This window comes from Malaya genurostris, chromosome 3 (genome assembly GCF_030247185.1).
Source record: "Malaya genurostris strain Urasoe2022 chromosome 3, Malgen_1.1, whole genome shotgun sequence".
Taxonomy (NCBI): domain Eukaryota; kingdom Metazoa; phylum Arthropoda; class Insecta; order Diptera; family Culicidae; genus Malaya; species Malaya genurostris.
Genome location: NC_080572.1, coordinates 165,503,075 through 165,523,878, shown reverse-complemented (window position 1 = coordinate 165,523,878; position 20,804 = coordinate 165,503,075). Strand labels below are relative to the sequence as shown.

The 20,804-nt window shown below is 35.4% G+C and overlaps 2 protein-coding genes across 7 annotated transcripts in view; one reads left to right on the top strand and one right to left on the bottom strand.

The window, feature by feature from the left end:
* Window positions 1-16,944, bottom strand: part of LOC131434813 (DNA-binding protein D-ETS-3) — a 191,447-nt gene extending 174,503 nt beyond the window's left edge. Inside the window, exon 1 of the mRNA XM_058601980.1 lies at window positions 15,935-16,944. The gene's annotated coding sequence lies outside the window, so the exon portion shown is untranslated. The remainder of the gene's footprint in view (window positions 1-15,934) is intronic.
* The window catches only part of LOC131434811 (UDP-glucosyltransferase 2-like), a 235,984-nt gene that overhangs the window by 188,421 nt on the left and 26,759 nt on the right, over window positions 1-20,804 (top strand). The window contains exon 7 of one of the 6 annotated variants that reach the window (XR_009230393.1): window positions 12,067-12,205. The exons of 4 other annotated variants lie outside the window; for them this stretch is intronic. The gene's annotated coding sequence lies outside the window, so the exon portion shown is untranslated. Of the gene's footprint in view, window positions 1-2,019; window positions 2,198-12,066; window positions 12,206-20,804 lie in introns of those variants that run through there. One more of the 6 variants, XR_009230396.1, reaches the window with a different exon arrangement.

Genomic DNA, 20,804 nt, shown 5'->3' with positions numbered 1-20,804 from the left:
GGAACGAAACGCAAAGAAATGATCGGAGTTTCGGAGACCTATAGTATTATATAACATTCGACTCAGTGCTCTCTTTTTGGATCTACTGTTGAGCTCTAGATCAGATACGAATGGCATATCTCGGTCACTTCCGTTTTAGGCGATTTTCAAAAGATATTTTTCATAGGATTTTTTTTATATTGAATCTCGTTGTCGCTCTTTTTCTAGAGCGAGAAGAGCTTCCGTTTCCATCCAGCGAGGATTGAGGGGCACTTTGTTTATCGCTCATCTCGTCGTCGATTACCTAATCGGGAGTATTGTTGTTATCATACGTATTATTGTCAGTGATTTCGGTTTTCTTCTCGCAGTTGTTCACATTGTGCTCTGCTTTGTGCTTGTGCTGGACTACCAACGAAACCTAACTTATAGCAGCATTTGCTACAAAAAAAGTTATTTGTTATAAACTTGTTACTGCTTGATGATCGGGTTATGTACACAGAGTTAGACGCCTTGTTGAATTGAATCTCACTTACATCATTAACGTCTAGATTCATCCGTTCTTTAAGTGATATTTCAATTTCGATTGCTGCTAGCCTAACTCGACAGCGAAGAGAACTGCTTTAACGTTTTGCAACCATGGTCGTTTTCCTATGAATTTAAAATGCTCCTTGTTTGCCTTAGTGTGTCAAGATTGTTATAAACTCGATTTATAGCTTTCATGCAATGTCAAGAGCAAAAAATTAAACAAACTAAGTATTAAGAACGCAAGTTTTTCAAGAATATGAATAGGGTTATTGGAGAGGTATAACTTTGAATAGTCCATTAATCCGACAGAAGTCGCTTTTGAAGCTGTAATTGTTTGATACTTGACAAATAGAAACTACACCATCAATGAAAATGGAACAATATCGATCACAAATAACGTCGTGTCTTTGGTGATCTGTTATCTGATGTATGAAAATGATCCGGAGATTCATCGAAAACCGTATCGACTGAACCGTATTTCCATCTCGTTGGCTACTTCAACAAGATAAATTGTCGCAACTGGGGCCCAATTTATCATTGACAAGCCTCTTCATCCTCAACGCGTAATTGTTTGGTGCGGATTATAATCCGGTGGGTTCAAATTCTTTCCAAATAAAGAGCATTTGAGAAAAATGTTAATTCAATAATATGTTTTGCCTTTCTCTATAGAAAAGGTATAATAATTACTGGAAAAATTGACCATGGAATGGAGCATCGTATACCATTGTGTTATATACCAATTGACTGAGCTTGACGAGATTGGAAAATGTCTCCGTGTAAGATTTATGTATGCATGTATGTATGTGTGTGTGTGTGTGTGTGTGTGTGTGTGTGTGTGTGTGTGTGTGTGTGTGTGTGTGTGTGTGTGTGTGTGTGTGTGTGTGTGTGTGTGTGCATCGTTTTACCCATTTTTTTATCACGCAATCCACTTTTTTTATCACGCAAAGCCACTGTTGGGCCATAAATTAAGCTTGAAGATTCAATGGCTATGACTTCTAGTTCCGAAGATATGATGGTATAACTGGGGTGGCATTATGTATCTCGATTCGACTGAAATTTTATCGAATCGACCACGTTTCGTATTATGGTTCTCGATTCGAAGTCGATCATCGAGCTTCGTTCGACTTCACTCGAAGAAGTATTAGATTATCGAGAAGTTTTGGCATTATGGAACCAAAACAATCGAGCTCGTAAACGACTGAACTCGATAAGAAATGGTCGAAAGCCTTATTACTATCGACTATGAGTTTTCGAATACGTTTATTTTTTATTTAGGTAGTTATCGATAACATCTTAGATTTTCATAAATATATTAGTATTGATAATCTTTATTTTAATGCATTGTTTTGTATATCGTTATATATATATATATATATATATATATATATATATATATATATATATATATATATATATATATATATATATATATATATATATATATATATATATATATATATATAAGTTAACGAAACGCGCTCACCATTTACTTATCTCAACTTTGTCCGGCAATAGACATAACAAATACAATAAAGTACACCAGTAGCAACGCCAGCTTACAGCATCGGATACCAGCTCAGCAGTTTACAATGTTTATAAAATATCTTTTCCAGAGAATTTAGAGACAAGTGAGGCCTTTGTAAACCTTTTCAAATTTGTAATAAATCACTTTAAGTCGAACCGTTGAACAGTACAGAGTAGTTTTTTTAAAAATCAGATCCGTCGCCGAAATAATTTAACTGGCGCAGTCGTAAAGGATCTTAGTGTCGCGAGTGAAAAAGTGTGGTGTTCGAATCTTCGACGGCTTATCGAGGAGTAGCAGCACTACCACCGGAAAGCGGCCAACAATAAACCCAGCGAGAGGAAATCGCTAAAATACGCTGCGACGGATTATCGCAAAACCTTTAGGTAAGTGCAAATTTATATTATTTTATAGAGTGTGTGAAAGTGAAAAAAGAAGTACAAGTGAAAACGAAAAAAAAAAATTTTAAGTGAGATAACTAAGTAACCAAGTGACTAGTTTAACAAACCCAAATAAAATTTACAATGAATCCTATTCCAAACGAAGAAGAAACGGCAGCCGCTGCTACCGAGCGGATTATGAACGAAGCTGATCGAATTATTCGTTCACTTCAAACACCACAAGCGATCAGAGACCTCCCAATTTTCGACGGAAACCCCGTCAAATTGCACTCATTCATAAAAGCTGTGGACAATTTAATTCCCTTTTTGAGAGCTATGGGAAACACACCCTTTTTAGAGGTGTGGACCCAAGCCATTCGGAATAAAATAATCGGTGAAGCCGATACGATCTTAGAGGTTTATGGCACTGGCCTCGAATGGGAAGCCATGAAAGAAACATTAATTACTTACTATAGTGACAAAAGAGATGCTGTTACTCTAACACGTGAATTATTTGCTTTGGCACAAACTACCAACGTCGAAGAATTCTATGGACGTGTGCAGCACGTTATGTCGCTATTAATCAATAATGCTAATATAACCATTAACGACACAAGAGTAAAAGCTGATAGAATTCAAACCTATCAACAAAACGCACTACAAGTTTTTCTGGGCGGATTAAAAGAGCCCATAGGTGGGAATGTACGTGCGAGAAAACCATACACTTTGAAAGAAGCCTTCGATGCCTGTATAGAAGAACAAAACTTCCAGAAAAAATTTACACCGATCATTAACAATGCACCCCCCAGGCCACCGAAAAATCCATTTCTTCCAGCCTATAAAACGCCAATACAAGCTAACGGATTCCCTCAGAAACCGTATTATAATGCGGGCATGCCAAAATTTGTGACAATACCGCCTAGGAACGTTTTCGAACCCAAGCCTTTGTTTACGAAATTTCCAAAACCCACACCTATGGACATTGATCAGTCTATTAGGTCAAAACAAGTGAATTATATAAACAGAAATCCTCAACAAACCCCACAAAGACCACAAATTCACCCAGGATTGAAATCTCAATATACACAACCCTTCCAACCCCATCCAGCTCAACAATTTAGACCACTTCCACAACAGCAGTTTTTCCGAACAGGTCAACCTAGATTCCACGTAGAAGAATTACATAACATTGAACAAACACCGTATTTTGATCCATTCTATGAACATTTTAGTTACTATCCAGATATAACCCCTTACCCTTACCCTTATGAACAATTCGACTATTCAAACACATTTTGTATTCCAGAAATAAATACCACAAGCCAAAATGCATACGATCAAAATTCTCATCCAAAACTAGAAGGTCAACAGTTAGCAATTGAACATGTAGATGCTAGTACTGAAGACAATTTAAATTTTCCGGCGGATTTCGAACCACCGCCAGAAAAATAGAAGATAGGAATTTTATCCCATACATTCAAATGGATACCGAGTTAGGCAACCTAAAATTATTGATAGACACTGGCTCAAACAAAAATTATATTAACCCTGCAAATGTGAAAAACAAATCAATACTTAGAACTACTCCAATGTATGTACGAAACGTGAGCGGAAAACACGAAATAAATAAATTTATATTTTTCTCTCCATTCATTAATCAGCAACCTGGAAAATTTTACTTACACAAGTTTCATGATTTTTTCGATGGATTGATTGGATATGAAACTCTTCAATCCCTAGAAGCCACAATTGACTGTTCAAATAACTCTATTAAATTCCCTAATTATTCAATTTCAATGATGAGAAAATATCCTACAACCTACACATTGAAACTAAATTGTAACGAAGACGTGATTGCTGAACTACCTACCAATGCACCGAATGGTGATTTTTATATTGAAACCCTTCTGCCTCTCACACCCGACGTAGCCGTAGCACCAGGTATTTACAAAGCTAATAATAATAAAGCCACAGTAATTTTAACGAATCTCACGAACGCAGATGTCAAAATAAACCCGAATCGTCCACTCTTTGCGGAAATTAATAACTTCGAATTTGACACTCCTCAATTTACAACATGCAAGAAAAAGTTTAACTTTACCTCACAATTAAGATTAGATCATTTGAACCAAGAAGAAGCTTGTAAACTTCTAAAACTTGTTAAAGAATTTGAAGATATTTTCCACTTAGAAGACCAAAATTTATCATTTACAAACGCAATTAAACACCGCATTTCAACGAAAGATGATATACCAGTACACGCAAAATCGTACCGTTATCCTTACTGCCATAAAGCAGAAATCCAAAAACAAATTTCAAAAATGCTAGACCAAGGAATTATACAACCTTCCAATAGTCCATGGTCCTCACCAGTATGGGTGGTTGCGAAAAAATCAGATGCTTCCGGTAGGCAAAAATGGCGCCTCGTCATTGACTATCGCAAGTTAAATGAGAAGACAATTGAAGATAGGTACCCAATTCCTAATATTACCGATATTTTGGATAAATTGGGTAGATCGCAATATTTCACTACTTTAGACCTGGCATCTGGATTTCACCAGATCGAGGTTCATGAGGAAGATATCCCGAAGACAGCTTTTAGTGTCGATCATGGGCACTACGAGTTTCTACGAATGCCATTTGGCCTTCGTAATGCTCCATCTACTTTTCAACGAGTAATGGACAACATTCTTCGAAAATACATTGGAAAGATATGTCTCGTTTATATGGATGACATTATCGTATTTTCCACGAGTCTACAAGAACACATGGAAAACTTAAAGAAGATTTTTGAATGTCTGAAAGAATACAATATGAAGATTCAACTTGATAAGAGCGAGTTCCTTCATAAAGAAGTTTCTTTTCTAGGGCATCTCGTGACAGCAGATGGTGTAAAACCCGAACCGAACAAAATAAGTGTGATAAAAAATTGGCCATTACCCAAAAATGAAAAAGAGCTACGAGGATTTCTCGGAGTGGTAGGTTACTATAGAAAATTTATTCGAGATTTTGCCCGAATAGCAAAGCCATTAACGAAATGTTTAAGAAAAGGTGAGACAATTCAACATACTGAGGAATTCACGGAAGCCTTCGAAAAATGCAAAAATATTTTAACTAGTAGCACAGTTCTTCAATACCCAGATTTCAGTAAAGAATTTATTCTAACTACGGACGCTTCAAATCAAGCAATAGGTGCCGTGCTATCCCAAGGAGCTATCGGTTATGACAAACCCATAGCCTTCGCTTCACGGACGCTAACTAAATCGGAAGAAAACCTCGCCACTATAGAAAAAGAACTATTGGCCATCGTGTGGGCCTGTAAATATTTTAGGCCTTATCTTTTTGGCAGAAAATTTATTCTCTACACAGATCACCAACCATTGACCTATGGGTTGAACCTTAAAAATCCTAACAGCAAACTAATTCGTTGGAGATTGGCTTTAGAGGAATTTGATTACGAGATAAGATACAGACCGGGTAAACAGAATACTATAGCGGATGCTCTCTCTCGGTTAGAAATTAATGCTAACGAGTTAGAAGACGATACTAACACAGACAATGCAACTGTACATTCGGCTGACACCGACGACAGTGAATTTGTTCCCATGACGCTACACCCTTTAAATTACTATTCTAATCAAATTGTTCTTCAATTCTCAGATCGAGACGAAGAACAGTTAGAGCAAATTTTCCCCCGAGTATACCGAAGAACACTGAAAAAGGTAGCATTTGGTGTTCCTTTTATCATCAAAATATTCAAAGAATACATGAACCCTAGGAAAATTAATTGCATTTACTGTCCTGAACGTGTTATCCCTACCATCCAACTCGTTTACAAAAATTACTTCAATAGATGCAAAACTTTTAAGGTTAGAATCACCCAAAACATTTTACAAGACTTAAAAACCGAAGAAGAACAGGACCAGATTATCGAAACTGTACACGAAGAATCCCACCGAGGCATATGGGAAAACCAAAAAGCAATAGCCAGAAAATACTATTTTCCCCGAATGAAGAAAAAAATTCGACAATACATAAAACTTTGCCCCATTTGTAACAAAATGAAGTACGATCGAAACCCATTCAAGATAACATTAGCTGAATCCCCAATTCCCAAAAAACCTTTAGAGATTGTTCACGTTGATATTTTCATTTCACAACCAGATATGTTTCTATCAGCTGTTGACAAATTTTCTAGATTTGCGACCTTAATCCCAATAAAATCCAGAAGCATACCTGACTTGAGAAAAGCTCTTCTTGACTTGTTTAGCCGGTATGGAAGGCCAAAATTGATAGTTTCGGATAATGAGCCATCCATACGGTCTATCGAGGTTAGAGGTTTACTTGATAATCTCAATGTTGACATCTATTTCACGCCGTCAAATCACAGTGAAACCAATGGAATAGTCGAAAGATTCCATTCCACACTGGCAGAAATCTATAGATGCATAAAGGATAAATACGAGAGATTAACAAGTAAAGAAGTGTTTCGAATTGCATGCACCCTGTACAACGAGACAATTCATTCAGTGACGAATCTTAAGCCACGGGAAATCTTTTTTGGCTTGAAAGATAATGAAGAAAGACCACTCGACATCGAAGATATGGTTGGAAAAAGAGACCAACTATATGACGAAGTCGGGCTACAATTAAAACGCATTCAGAAAAAACACCTTGAACAACGAAATAAAAAACGCGAACATGAACCAGCACTAGAACCGAATGATGAAGTTTTTATCAGGTTGCAAGGAATTCGTAACAAAAGAAAAGCACGGTATTCCGCAATTCGAGTGCAACAGGATAACACAAAGACGTTTACTGATGCCTTGAATAGGAAACTGCATAAATCAAAATTAAAAAGAATCAGAAAACACTAATACTATTTTCTTTTGCAGATAGTGAACATGATGATGATGATACTATTATTCCTCTTCTTTCCGCTCATTCAAACCCAAACCATCCAAATTCTAAACCTTTCCCAAAATCCTGGACTACTTGCCTTACAAATAGGAACATGCATAATAAAAACAGGTCACCACATAGTGTATCACGAAATCGATCTCGATAAATACATACCGCTTATTGATAAATTCAGACAAATCGTTGAGGGACTCAGGATTTTCCCAAATCTCAAAGACCTTACAGATGTATTGAAAGATAAACTCGAAACTGCAGAAAAAATTCACAAAACATTATATCCAAATAAAAGCAATAGAAGTAAACGAGGATTAATAAATGCTTTAGGCTCAGGCATTAAGATGATAACAGGAAATCTAGATGATAATGATCTGATACACATAAACCGTGACCTGGAGGAGCTCAGAAATGCTAATAATTACCTAGTCAGTGAAAATAATAAACAGGTACACATTAACAAACAGATTGAAACCAGGATAAATAGGCTAGTAGAGAACATTAATGAACAACAAACAAAAATTACAAAACAAATAATTGCAATGAGACAAGACCTAATCAATAATCGAAATATTAACCATAACATTACAGCTCTAGGAAACATCTTCAAAATTTCATATCAGCTAGACGTAATTATAAATCATCTTAACTCAATTTTTGAAACAATTCAATTAGCAAAAGCAAATGTAATATCTAAGAGATTTCTAGAAGCAGAAGAAATTAGATTTATCAGCAATAGATTAGAAGAACAAAACATAACCTTATTAACTACGGATCAAGCCTACGAGTATCTAGACCTGCAAGCCGTTCACCAATCATCGAAAATATACTTTATTATCTTGGTACCCCAATTCATACCTGGCAGCTTTACCATCATACTCTTGGAACCGTTACCCATCGCTGGAAAAATTTTAAAATTACCAACCCACACAGCAATAATCAGTAAGGAAACCTCCTATTTCCTCACCACCCCATGCCAAAGAATTGAAAGCGAGCTACTCTGCAACTCCAAAAATCTACAAGACGTGTCAAAAGATGACTGTTACTCTAATATACTGAGAGGACTGTCCGGAAAATGTTCATTCGTCGAATCAGCAACCGACACCGAAATAAAACCATTGACAGATAACCATATTGTGATCAAAAATGTTACCATGGTTGAATTGATAACCGATTGCAACCTGACGAATCGCAATATCTCTGGAACTTTTCTCGTACACTTCACAAATTGCTCCGTCTCTGTAAACGACAAAACCTATAGCAGCTTCGAGTTGCATACAAAACAACCGGCAATCGTTATACCGTTCGAAGGAATCAAGATAGAAGAAAAGTTTTTGGAAACCAGCGTTACAATAGAGAAACTTCACAAATTTCAAATACTCAACAGACAAAAGTTGGAGTATCTACAAACTATACATTCGACAAAATACCTAATACATACGGGCCTGTCCATATTTAGTATAATTTTAGGGTTAATATCACTCATCTGTTTGATAAAGTTCATTAGACAGAGTAAGCTATTCAACAAAGACGAACAACTACCAAAACCAAATTCGGAAAGACCAAACAGTATCGGCCCGGGACGTGCCGAACTTGAGGAAGGAGAAGTTAACGAAACGCGCTCACCATTTACTTATCTCAACTTTGTCCGGCAATAGACATAACAAATACAATAAAGTACACCAGTAGCAACGCCAGCTTACAGCATCGGATACCAGCTCAGCAGTTTACAATGTTTATAAAATATCTTTTCCAGAGAATTTAGAGACAAGTGAGGCCTTTGTAAACCTTTTCAAATTTGTAATAAATCACTTTAAGTCGAACCGTTGAACAGTACAGAGTAGTTTTTTTAAAAATCAGATCCGTCGCCGAAATAATTTAACTTATATATATATATATATATATATATATATATATATATATATATATATATATATATATATATATATATATATATATATATATATATATATATATATATATATATATATATATATATATATATATATATATATATATATATATTGTGTGTTTGGCATATTATGTACAAGTCGAAATGTTTAGAAAGCATATTAATTGAAAGCTACGTGGTGTTTACTTAAAATAACAAAAGTAAGTCGAAACTAACCTATGTCCAGTAACTGTAGTTTGTAATAAAATCCTGTGGAATGAAAACGTCGCTCAAACGAATTGTAGGAAAAAGCTTATTCGCTCGATAACAATGAGCAAATAATGTTTTTACCCATATATCTAACTCAAGTTAAGTTAATTAAAAAATTTGTCCAAACACCTTGAAAGTATTTAGAATATTCCAAAAGTATCACAATCTCGTGCTATTAGCATTTGACTCTTCAATAGTACCTATTTGACTCTTCAATAGTACCTAAATAGATTATGAAGACTACAAAGAATATATAAATCCTGGTATATTAGCTCCTAATAAATATGATAAAATACTACAAAGAAAGCAGCAAAACCTAAAAACCTTTGATTAAAACTACACATATGGATGACGTAAATTGTATTAGACTTGAAACAATACATGAAAAATACAGATTTTTTTTATTATAATTTCAAAAGTTCATCGATAAATTGTGTACAAGAACACGCTTGAAAAAATTCTTTACGTTTTCAAATGGAGTGGAAACGAATCTGCTTCTTGATTTAAATTTCAGAAATGTGTTCATGTTAATTTCGTGCGGCAACTTAAAACCGCAGTATTACAAACAGTTTGCTTCTTTTCAGTACTTGAACTGAATAAATGTAATCGAAAATACTCGAACAATAATTCAGTTTAATTTTTTTCATGATTGCAATGTATATGGGTTTGTTTACCTATGTATGTTATGACCAGAGATGCCAGATATTTTCATAGAAAATCTGTATTGATTCGTATAAAATATCTGTATTTATCTGTATTCGCTAATAAAATGAAATTTCTACAATACAATTATGTTAAAAGGTGTTATTCCAATAGATTATGGCTATAGAGTGGTAGATTAAATTTCATATCTTATATTATATTCATCGACGAAATTTTATAGTTTTTTCCTATCAACAACATATGCTTGTCTAATTTGAAAATGTTCACTTCATAAGTTGAGATGGATTTCCAAAACCCAATATGCAACGTCGAGTCAGGAAATACAACTGTCAGTCTGGCAATAATGTTTCATGACTAACTAACTTTTAAGTTCAATTTAGTTACAAATTTAAATATAAATGGATTTCGGTGTTCTTCTTTAAATATCTGCACAAAATATATATATTTTAAAAAGTGATTTGTACGTTGATTCCTAAACGTTTATCTCGTCATTGCAATCAAATACTAATAGATAGCTCAAATACTAATAGATAGTTTAATTATTTCCATAATACTTTTGGTGAAATCTGTATAAATCTGTATTAAATTTAAGAAATCTGTAAGAAATTTGTACTCTGTATTAAATCTGTATGCGCATGTGAAAATCTGTATAATACAGATAAATCTGTATAAATGGCATCTATGGTTATGACAGTTCGAGCAGCGTCAGTCGAAATCTAGTACCACATTGTTAGGATCTCGATCACGAGGTCGAAAGCGATACATAATGCCTCAGTTCAGTCGAATCGACTTCAAAAATAATCGTTTCGAGCAACTCGATTCGAGATGCATAATGTCAGCCCTGTTTAACCGACAAAATACGTTGTTTTTTACCGCTCTAATATATACAAGGGTGCCAATATTTTGCGGTCACCTCTTTTTTCGTAAAGATGTAATATTCTAAAGTTTAGGCACCTCGGATATGGGTAAGCGGTGTTGCCCGGCCGCAAAGTTTTGAAAATTTTCGATCTTGAAAAATCACCACAAGGAAATTTCCGAAAATAGAATTTTTTTCCATTTCAAATGTGTTGGAATTACATGAGAGATGAAGATTTAGTGTCTTATCGCAAAATTTTTAATTTTTGTTTCGGGATATGATTTTTTTTAAGTTTCGCGTTTACAGAAGAGAGACTTATTCTAACATTCTATTGTTAGAATCTAATTAGAATCTAATAAAGATACAAAAATTCGGTCAAGACATGAAATGTGCATCTTTTCCTTAGCTTTCAAATAATCGATTCCATAAAACAACCTTTCTAGTACGTTTAAGAGGTAAAGGGTTTTTACCCCCTAATTTATGCTAGGTGCACATTACCAATATCACTTGATTTTATATTTCGTCTTAGACTGATCAGTGCGTAGCAGTTTATATTGAACTGCTACCTCCGACCATAAACATAAACTGCTACGCACAGCACAGCAGTTCAACATAAATGATGAGTGAAGACGAAACGTGAAATCAAGTGAAACATTCTAGTTTATATGATAAAAAAATTAAAAATTGAACGAATAAAAAAATTTTAAATTTGGCCTATTTTTTTTTCTTTCTTTCGTTGATAAAAGAAGCCTTAGAGGTTTAACTCAATCTTGGCAAAGTTTCAAAGTAGAAAAAATAATACTTTCGGAGCAATGAATTTTTCAATCACGACCAGCACGTGCGGAGTGTACCACAGAGCAACTCGTTCGAATACGGGCTTAACTTATCGACACATATCGCATCGTTGATCGAATCCTAACTTTAACAGTTTATTGCTAAGAATATAGGTTTATGAAAATCGGTTGAGTCATCTCCGAGAAAAGTTAGTGCAAAAGTCGAATGGTATATGATACTCAGTTCAAAAGTCGGTTTTCACAGTAATTGCATAGTCTTTCTTTATTCCTAGCTCCCGGTTCTGGAATTATCAGTATGACCGAAAGATTGAACGTTAGTCGTCAAACCAGTTTTGATCATCTACACATCATGAAAAAGATTTAGAAGATGGAAAATGGGTTCTTCATTAGCTGAATGGTGGACTGCAAAAAAAGTGAAAAACGGTAAGCGAAATTTTGCTTTCTCGACTTGATACAAAGGACTTTTCTGTCTTCACTGGAGCTGGAAATTTGAGCTGATTTCAATTTTAAGAATCCCAAGCGCAGAAAATCATGTTTCGACCCTGGCCAATCATCCCCAACATCTGCAAAACCTGTAAAAACTTATCGCTGCCGACAACAAATGATGATATAGAATCGAGCATTGCTCTAAAATAGACTGGAATACTCCACAAGATATGAATAAGTGATATTGCTACACCACATACACCGCGAATGCCGTTAAGAACATCACATTTGAAATCAGATGGGAACTTTTTCTCCAAGTATGTACGTATGTATGTGTGAAGCCACCATCAGTTCAAGGTATTATCAGTGCATGTGGGTCGACTTACAGTATATTCGAATTTGATTATCAGATAGCTTTCATATAACTGCTGTTAAGAAAGCCAAAATGGGTTTTGAGGACCCAGCGCCTTCCAGCAAGAACATCCGGCCATAGCTTAAACCCGTCTGATGGTTTGTTTGTTAGAAGGGTGCGTCCTACTCATTTCAGACTACGTGACTCAGGTTGGCAATCCACTCCATCATCCTGACATTCACTTGTAAGATACTCTGATGCACTCCCTGCCCGTCATAATATAATATACTATAAAATAATGAAATATAATAAATTAAAACATAATATAATATGTTATGGTACACTTTAACATAATAAAATATAATACAATATAATACGATATAATGCAATGCAGTAAAATACCATACAATTTAATATAACGTAACATAAAATAATATAAGACGATAATATATGAAATAATTTGCTATGATACAATATATAACAGTAATAATAATAATAATAATAATAATAATAATATTGTTTGATTGGAACCCTACTTTACAACCAACACCGAATACACCGTACGCAGTCACTTCGATTGCAGTGAGACAGAGAGGGATTTGTCGGAGTATCGAAAATATTAGTCATCACGGTTTAGCACGGATAGAAAGATATCATCACACATTTAGGATCATCTAGATCGTTCGCGATCGAGCCAATCTGTAACAAATCATATGCAATCGAGCATGGTTGCACAGACAAGAACCCTCTGATCAGTTATATGTAATAGAGCTAAGTAGTAAAATAAATGTTAGTTTAAGTGAATAAATGTGTTTGGTGTGATAAGTAGAAATGTTTTCATAATTCGGTACTGTACATAACCAAGCCCATATCAACCCCGCCTGGCTATCGGATTGGTAAACCCAATGATCGGGACGACTACCGAATCATCGCTTCCACTAAATCGAAGGCATCAAGGTCAATTAGCGGTTACAAGGGCCAGTTATCAAACAAATGCAATAATAATAATAATAATAATAATAATAATAATAATCGTAATAATAATAATAAAATTAATAATAATAATAATAATAATAATAATAATAATAATAATAATAATAATAATAATAATAATAATAATAATGATATAATGTAATAAAATTCAATTCAATACATAATAAATAATGTAATATGCTGTAATATACTATGCTAAAGCCAAAAAGATTATTACTAATCCGCGAAAGCCAGTTTCTCTAACCCACAAAAGTGATATGACAAAAACCGAATAATTTTGCCGAGCAATCAGTTTCCAACGAGTTTCTTTAGAAAAATCTGTATATAAAAATGCCAGTTCTACGATTAATCTGAATAATCAACGAGAGCGACGAAAAATAACGTATGAATTGTCAAATTAACTTCCAATTATCGAGCTTTTTTTAAGTTGGATAATCAATAACCATGATTCGCCTCAATAAGATCATATGTATAATTTAAAATGCGTGAAATTTGATAGAAGTTTATTTATTTAAATTTTTGTTTATAGAATAGAACTTGTAATTAAGAAACTGATGGAAAAAGGGGTGCATGTAATTGAAAGTTTTAGTAAGTATTCCTTAATATATCATCATGATTTTTTAGATCATGATACATTTTTAATGCAAGAAGCATATCGCTGATTAGTGAATTACATCGACATCTTCTTTGTAAAACATATGTTTTTGACTGCATTTTTTAACAACGTTTGTATCAACCTGGTGGTGTAATGATGTTACGAAGTAGCACTCAAAAAATGAAACATATATCAGATCGGTGAAGCCATCTCCGAGACAATAAAGTGAGTTCCACTATTTCTGGTACTTTTGGAATCCGGAAATCAGTATATATGGTCGAAGTCGGTTCGTACGGTTAATAACTAACATGAACTACAAGTTGGATCTGTTTTCAGTCAAATTTAGAAAATACATTTTACGTTACGCTTAAATACTCATCATCATGTAACTCAGGAAACGGAAGTCGGATCCGAACAAAATTCAGATGTTTCCTTTTGTGCCATAAAACCTTATGAGTCTTCAGTGCATTATCAGTTTATGTTGAACTGCCAACCCCACCTAACGGTTCAACACAAAGTACACGTTATCAGAATGAATGGTTAGGAATTGACATGACTTAATCAATTATTAATCAATAAATAAGTTTGAGGTATGATATAAATTTCACTTTCAAGAATCACATAGAAGGAAAACATTCGAGGTATAGTGAATATATTAAACATAATCAGTATAACATACAGCTCTGTCTTAAGAACAATAATTTGTTCTTCATAAACGAATATTCAAAGCAGACATGCTTCAGACGTAACCAATTTAGTCAAATTGTTGTTCAAATAGGAAGAAAACGCTTCGAAGAAATCAGACTGAAAATGAGTTACACAATCTTACAAATATAGAATCGTAAATGTAATGTCACATAGTAATATAAACAAATTCCGAAAAAAATCGATGGAATCTTTAATTGAATCGATTCTTTTTTTCCTACAAATAAATCACAGAATGGCAGAAGCAAAGTCGTACTGTATCATGTATATAATAGGGCTGCAAAAGTCAACAGCTGTGATTGAACATCCAACTTAAAAATTAACAATTTAAATTCAATTTATAATATAATAACCTGTTTTCATACACCTAGTGGTGAAATGATGCCTTTCTCATGTTATTCATTCTCTCCTATAAATTACAGCAGAAATTCCCCGAAATACTACAATTTAAAATAGTTTAGAAAAGAGATTGGAAGATTTCAATTGCATAATACTATGACATTGATACTACATATGAATATAAGTTAATGAAAATCTATTCAATCATGTGTTAGAAAATGAAGTGAGCTCCATTTTATCACATTTGATTACTATTGTCGGTACTTTCGGAATCGAAAGCTGGATATCGGCATAGTGACATTCGGTTCACTTAACCATACACTAATAAGACCTAGAGTTTTTTTTAAAGATTCTCTATAGCAATTTAAGTTTTGGAAAAAAATGTACCGGTAGTCGGATTTGGATAAAATTCAGCAAATCATTTATGTGACTATCAATGGTTTATTTGGTTGCAGACTCTCACGGAAGTCGGAAGTCAGATTGGAATGAAATTCAGGAACTTTGTATCGGGTTCAGCCATCTCTAAGAAAAGTGAGTGACAATATTTACATACATACACACACATACACACGCCGACATTTGTCAGTTCGCCGAGCTGAATAAAATAGTATATGAAGTCGGCCCATCAGGCCTCGGTTTAATAGTCGGTTTTCGCAGTGATTGTATAGCCTTTCTATTTGATAAACGCCAAAACACTAAAACATATAAAATGGTGACAGTCACAACTTACCTTATTTTTAAAATTGTTAAATTATATTAACGGCTTTGAGTACTATTCCACTCTTGTCACACATGAAATCTTAAACACATTCGATTGTGGTAAGACTTTGTCTTGTAGTTCTAAATTTAGTTGGTTTCACATAGGTCAAAATCCGTTTAACACACATGAATTGTTACCGATCATATCTTTCGCAATAGAAAAACTTCTGCTCAGGGCGCAGAGTAGGTACCCACTATCTTCAGCCTATGAATCTTCCTTCTGTTCCGGTAACACTGTCTCCGTTGCACCGTACTCAGCTTCACAATGCACAACAACCACTTGCTGCACACAAAAGTCTATTAATAATCGATAAGTTATCGTGGCCTACCGATCGACAAATCACCGTAAACTACAAGTCCAAAATGAGCTGGTTCGTACCGTTTCGTATCCTATGTTCGTATCTCCAGTGCAGTGTAGCAAAACACAGACGCGACGGAAGAAAGTCAGTTGCAGCAAAAAAAATGCACTATTATTTACACGATTGGGAAACGGTACTTTGACATAATTTCTACGTCCGGACGCGACAAGCGCAGCAAGAGGAAGAAACTGAACGAGAATCGAATCCTTGCACCGGAATCGTTTTTTATGCGTGTGCTTTCGCTTTGAGTTCCTGAAGGAGAAGACTATCGGTATCGTATAGAGATCTGAGCTAAACCACGACCGTGAGTCGCATTTAGATTCTATTTACCAACCTTGTGAGCGCGGTTGTCCGAAACAACAACAAACAGTATCTAAACCACACAACACATCGCGAGGACACGGTAAAAATCAGTTATTGGCAAATTCCGGAGCGTCGGAGCAAAGGACCTTGGCCGATGTAAAGTGGATATCCGTTTGGTTGGACTGCCAACGAGCGACCCAAACCATACCAGAAGCAGATCATCCGCTTGTCAGAGGCTTCGGAATGGCGAGTTTTGTTGTTATTTTTGCATTGGAAAAGCCCGCCACCACTGAACAAGACAAGCAGTAGAACTAAGGGAAATTCTCCTACTAAGGAATATTAACGACGGCGCACTCACACGGAATCCATTTCATGTGAGAGTGACAGAGAAGCAACGGCTGAAGAAGCTACCGCTCAGCATCGAAATGGATGATAATAAAGGCGTGGTTTATGCTGCACATGTATTCTGCAGTATCCTTTTCGTAGGGTTTCGAGCTTGTATGGGTGCTTGCTTGACGGTGATCCTTTTCAGACCAATGATGCTTGACACAAGAGGCCACCGATGGATGCCTCATTCGTAAAAGCAAGGATTATATTGTAGGAAAATTTTGCTATCTAGAGAACCTTTTTTGTAGTTTTCAACCCTTCGCAATGCTTTACCAGCATTGGTTTTGTGTATGTTTTTACCCAACTTATCTGCGCTGGCTGGCGAACTTTAGGAGCACTCGACGCTGCTGTCTACCTTTGCATTACTATGATATGAGCATAAATTATTCGTGGATCCTTTTTTGCTGATGGCTTATTTTCGAACATATTTCAACGATGTAGATTTTTTTATGTACCACTTGTATGGAAAAGTTGCTCTATTTCCAGTGTGGGTCGCTTGCCATCATTGACATCAATATTGTGATACACTTTAAAACCGGTGACTATTCGAAGCTGTGCAACTGTGCGAAGTTTGTGCAACGGCGGTGTGGTCATGGTAGACTCAATCAAGCAACGTAATTGGCAGTGACATTCAACAAGACCTTTGGACATATGTCTCAAGCTTCGCTGGTCAAGGGTTGTTTTCCTGTTATTTTGTATCGTAATAATCCGAACGAAAGTAATATTTCTCTCCCGAAAACTTATTGGAGTCTCAAACAACAATGTTACAATTTTGTATCGGTTCTGATTATATAGTTTAGATTTTAAACACTGTCCAGTTCATTAGTTTGTGGATTGTAAAAGTTTCTTCTTACGTCCATAAGCTGTTCTTTAGTTTTAGTCGCGGACATTATTTTGACTTTTGGAAAAACGTATATAGAGTTTTCTAGTGTGAGTGCTATAGTAAATCAGCAAAGTGCACAGAGCGATGTAAATTCAACACTTATTCGAGACTTCCGATAGTATAAATGGCTCAATAATTGGTGTGTTTTTCAGCATTTCAGCATTTCAATATAATGAAATGAACTACAACAAGCAATATAATAACAGTCACAAACCAAGAAAAGAAAATTAATTGAAATTTCAGCGGGAACTCGAGCAAGAAAATACTTCTTTTCGTTAAGTAAAAAAAACATACTGCCATTCTGTGAGTTTCCATGTAACGTGTGGCTTAGGCATACGCGACAAAAAATGTATATTTTTTCCCAGATGCACGAGAACTATTCTACAACTTTTGATTTTATTAATATCTAGTTCTATGTTAGAATCAACCGCTAGTCCTCCTCATTTAGTAATATTCAGTATATTTCTCTGTTTAAGAGCCGAATTCAAAACTGTACTGAATCTTTATTCGTCAAGATACGAACAAGGAAACATAATAGAACAAAAATTTCAACATTATTCCATTTTGTAGAATAAAGCTCATGAATGAACTTGCTGAAGTGAAATCGATTCCAAAATTTTCGATAATCTCGGTAAGTTCTTCATTTCAGTTTGGACACTTAGAAATTTCCATTAATTACTTTACTCATCATTCTCAAACGGTTTAATGTAACGAATTTGTTGAGAATTTAATACATTACAACATTGAATTAAATGACTAAAAACATTCATCTGTGATATTTTTAAAATTTTGTGGAAAAATAGATAAAATCAAACCAATCGCATTTTACCAATATGTTGGTTTTGATTTGATAATTACACCACAAAATCTTAGCATTCTTCCCACCTTTTGTTTTAGTTTTTCTGGTAGCGATCGTTATCAAGTCTGCTGGAAAAATTGTCACAAGTGAGATTTGCTGGTTGGACGTGCTTGAAGCTAATGCTTAATCATGCAGCTGATTTTAATAATTTTTTCCAATGTTCCATCGCATGCTTATGGTAGTTTTTTTTAGCAACACGAACCCTTTCACAGTTAAATTTAAAGCACTTCGCTAAAGTATTCGGTGGTAGTCAAATTCCTCCAAGGTTCCAACACCAGCGTTGAATGAACACCTCCATACCATCACACTGTCACCCATAACCTATTGGACTGCATGTTGTACCATCAATCAGACCACATGTTGTACCTCTAATCAGGTCAGAATACCAAGGAAGCATCATGGCTACATAGGAATGGTAACAATCGCTTCTTCAGATATTCTTCACAGTATATTCCCTTGTTTATTTTTCCGGAAGTAATGACGCTTTGACTTGCTTTGTTTCAGCATCCATTATCACGCAGCAGATCATCGTAAAACTTTTGCGATACATCTTGCGAGTCCTGGTTTTAGCTGTCACATTGTGTTTGTCATTAAGGTTCGGTACAGATTACACCTTGAACGACTTCATACCTTGCCGGTGCATGAAAGTATGCACGAAAGTTGGCGACATATTTCTTTTTCTAGTCGCAATACACATGGAATGATCTGGACTTTTCTGAAATATTTGCTTCCCTTTCGCGTCTTTCTGGTGGTTCCTGAGATCCGTTCTTGTTCCGCTCTCAACCTTCCTAGCTGTTACCAAACGTGTATCAAAAGATTTAAGATCGTTTTGGACATTGCTTGCAGAAAAACCCCACAAAATTTGCACTTGCCCTTCTTCCTTCGAAGCCATCTTCGATCTAAAAACGTGTTGTATCACCAAAAACTGATTTTACCAATGAACAGAGACGTTCATCAGTCTGAGAAATTTTCCACGCATTGATAAAATATTACCAACGATACACGTATTTATGGGTGTCCAGATTTTGTCACGACCAGAAGTTAATAAAACCACATTGCTGCATAATGGATGACGAGACATATGTAAAGGCGGATCAGATTCCAGTAAACCTTTATGTGACTGTCAAGAACAAGGTGTTCTCTAAGGCGCATGTTGTTACACCTGGTGTTGTTTAGTGGGAAATTTTTCGACGTTGCAGTCACCTATAATATTGAACACCACGTTTTATAACGTCCAAACGTTTCGATCGTTGGTTTTGGTATAGCAATCTCACTATTTTGTAACGTTCTCGTTCTCGAGAACCGCCATTCGGAGAATTTCGAAGTTCGCCAAGAAGCTCTTAATCTGGCAAGCAATTAGTATATGCGAGAATCAGAGTACACCTTTCGTTACCGCATACATCATGAATGGACAGGTGTTTTTGGGAGAGTGTCTCCAAAAGAAGATTCTCCCTCTCCTGAAGGCTCACGATGGTCCGGCAATTTTCTGACCGGATATGATATCATACCACTACACGAAGCACGTGCTAGCGTATGATGTCGAGATCTTGCCTAAAGTTCTGAATCTCCCAAACACTCCGGAACTGCTTCCAATAAAAAAACATCATTATGAAGCACCTTCTAAAACAACCCAAAGTAGTGAAGCATGTAGAAGAAATGAAGAAAAAATGGATTAATGTCATGTTCGGATATGAAGGCGAAATAAATTAAATGATTCAAGCCTAAACAAACTTTGATTATACTCCCCTGAAAATTTGGTGATGATCGAATAAAAACTGTGATATGGCTATGTCGAAACTAGAAAGAAAAATTTCCGAGGAAAAACAAAATTTAGCCATTTTTCGATTTTCGACCCTTTTTTGCAACAAGTACAATGCCGTTCAGTTCATATTGATACGTGCAATAATTTTGGAATATGAGTGACACCCAGTTGTAAAAACGTGGTTTCTAGAAAGAGCCGAACAAAGTTTTTATTCGTGACTAATCGTGCCTGGGTGCGGTCCTGTCCTGCTTTATTCTAGCAGCTTTTCGGTTGCGTGTACCCGCGGGA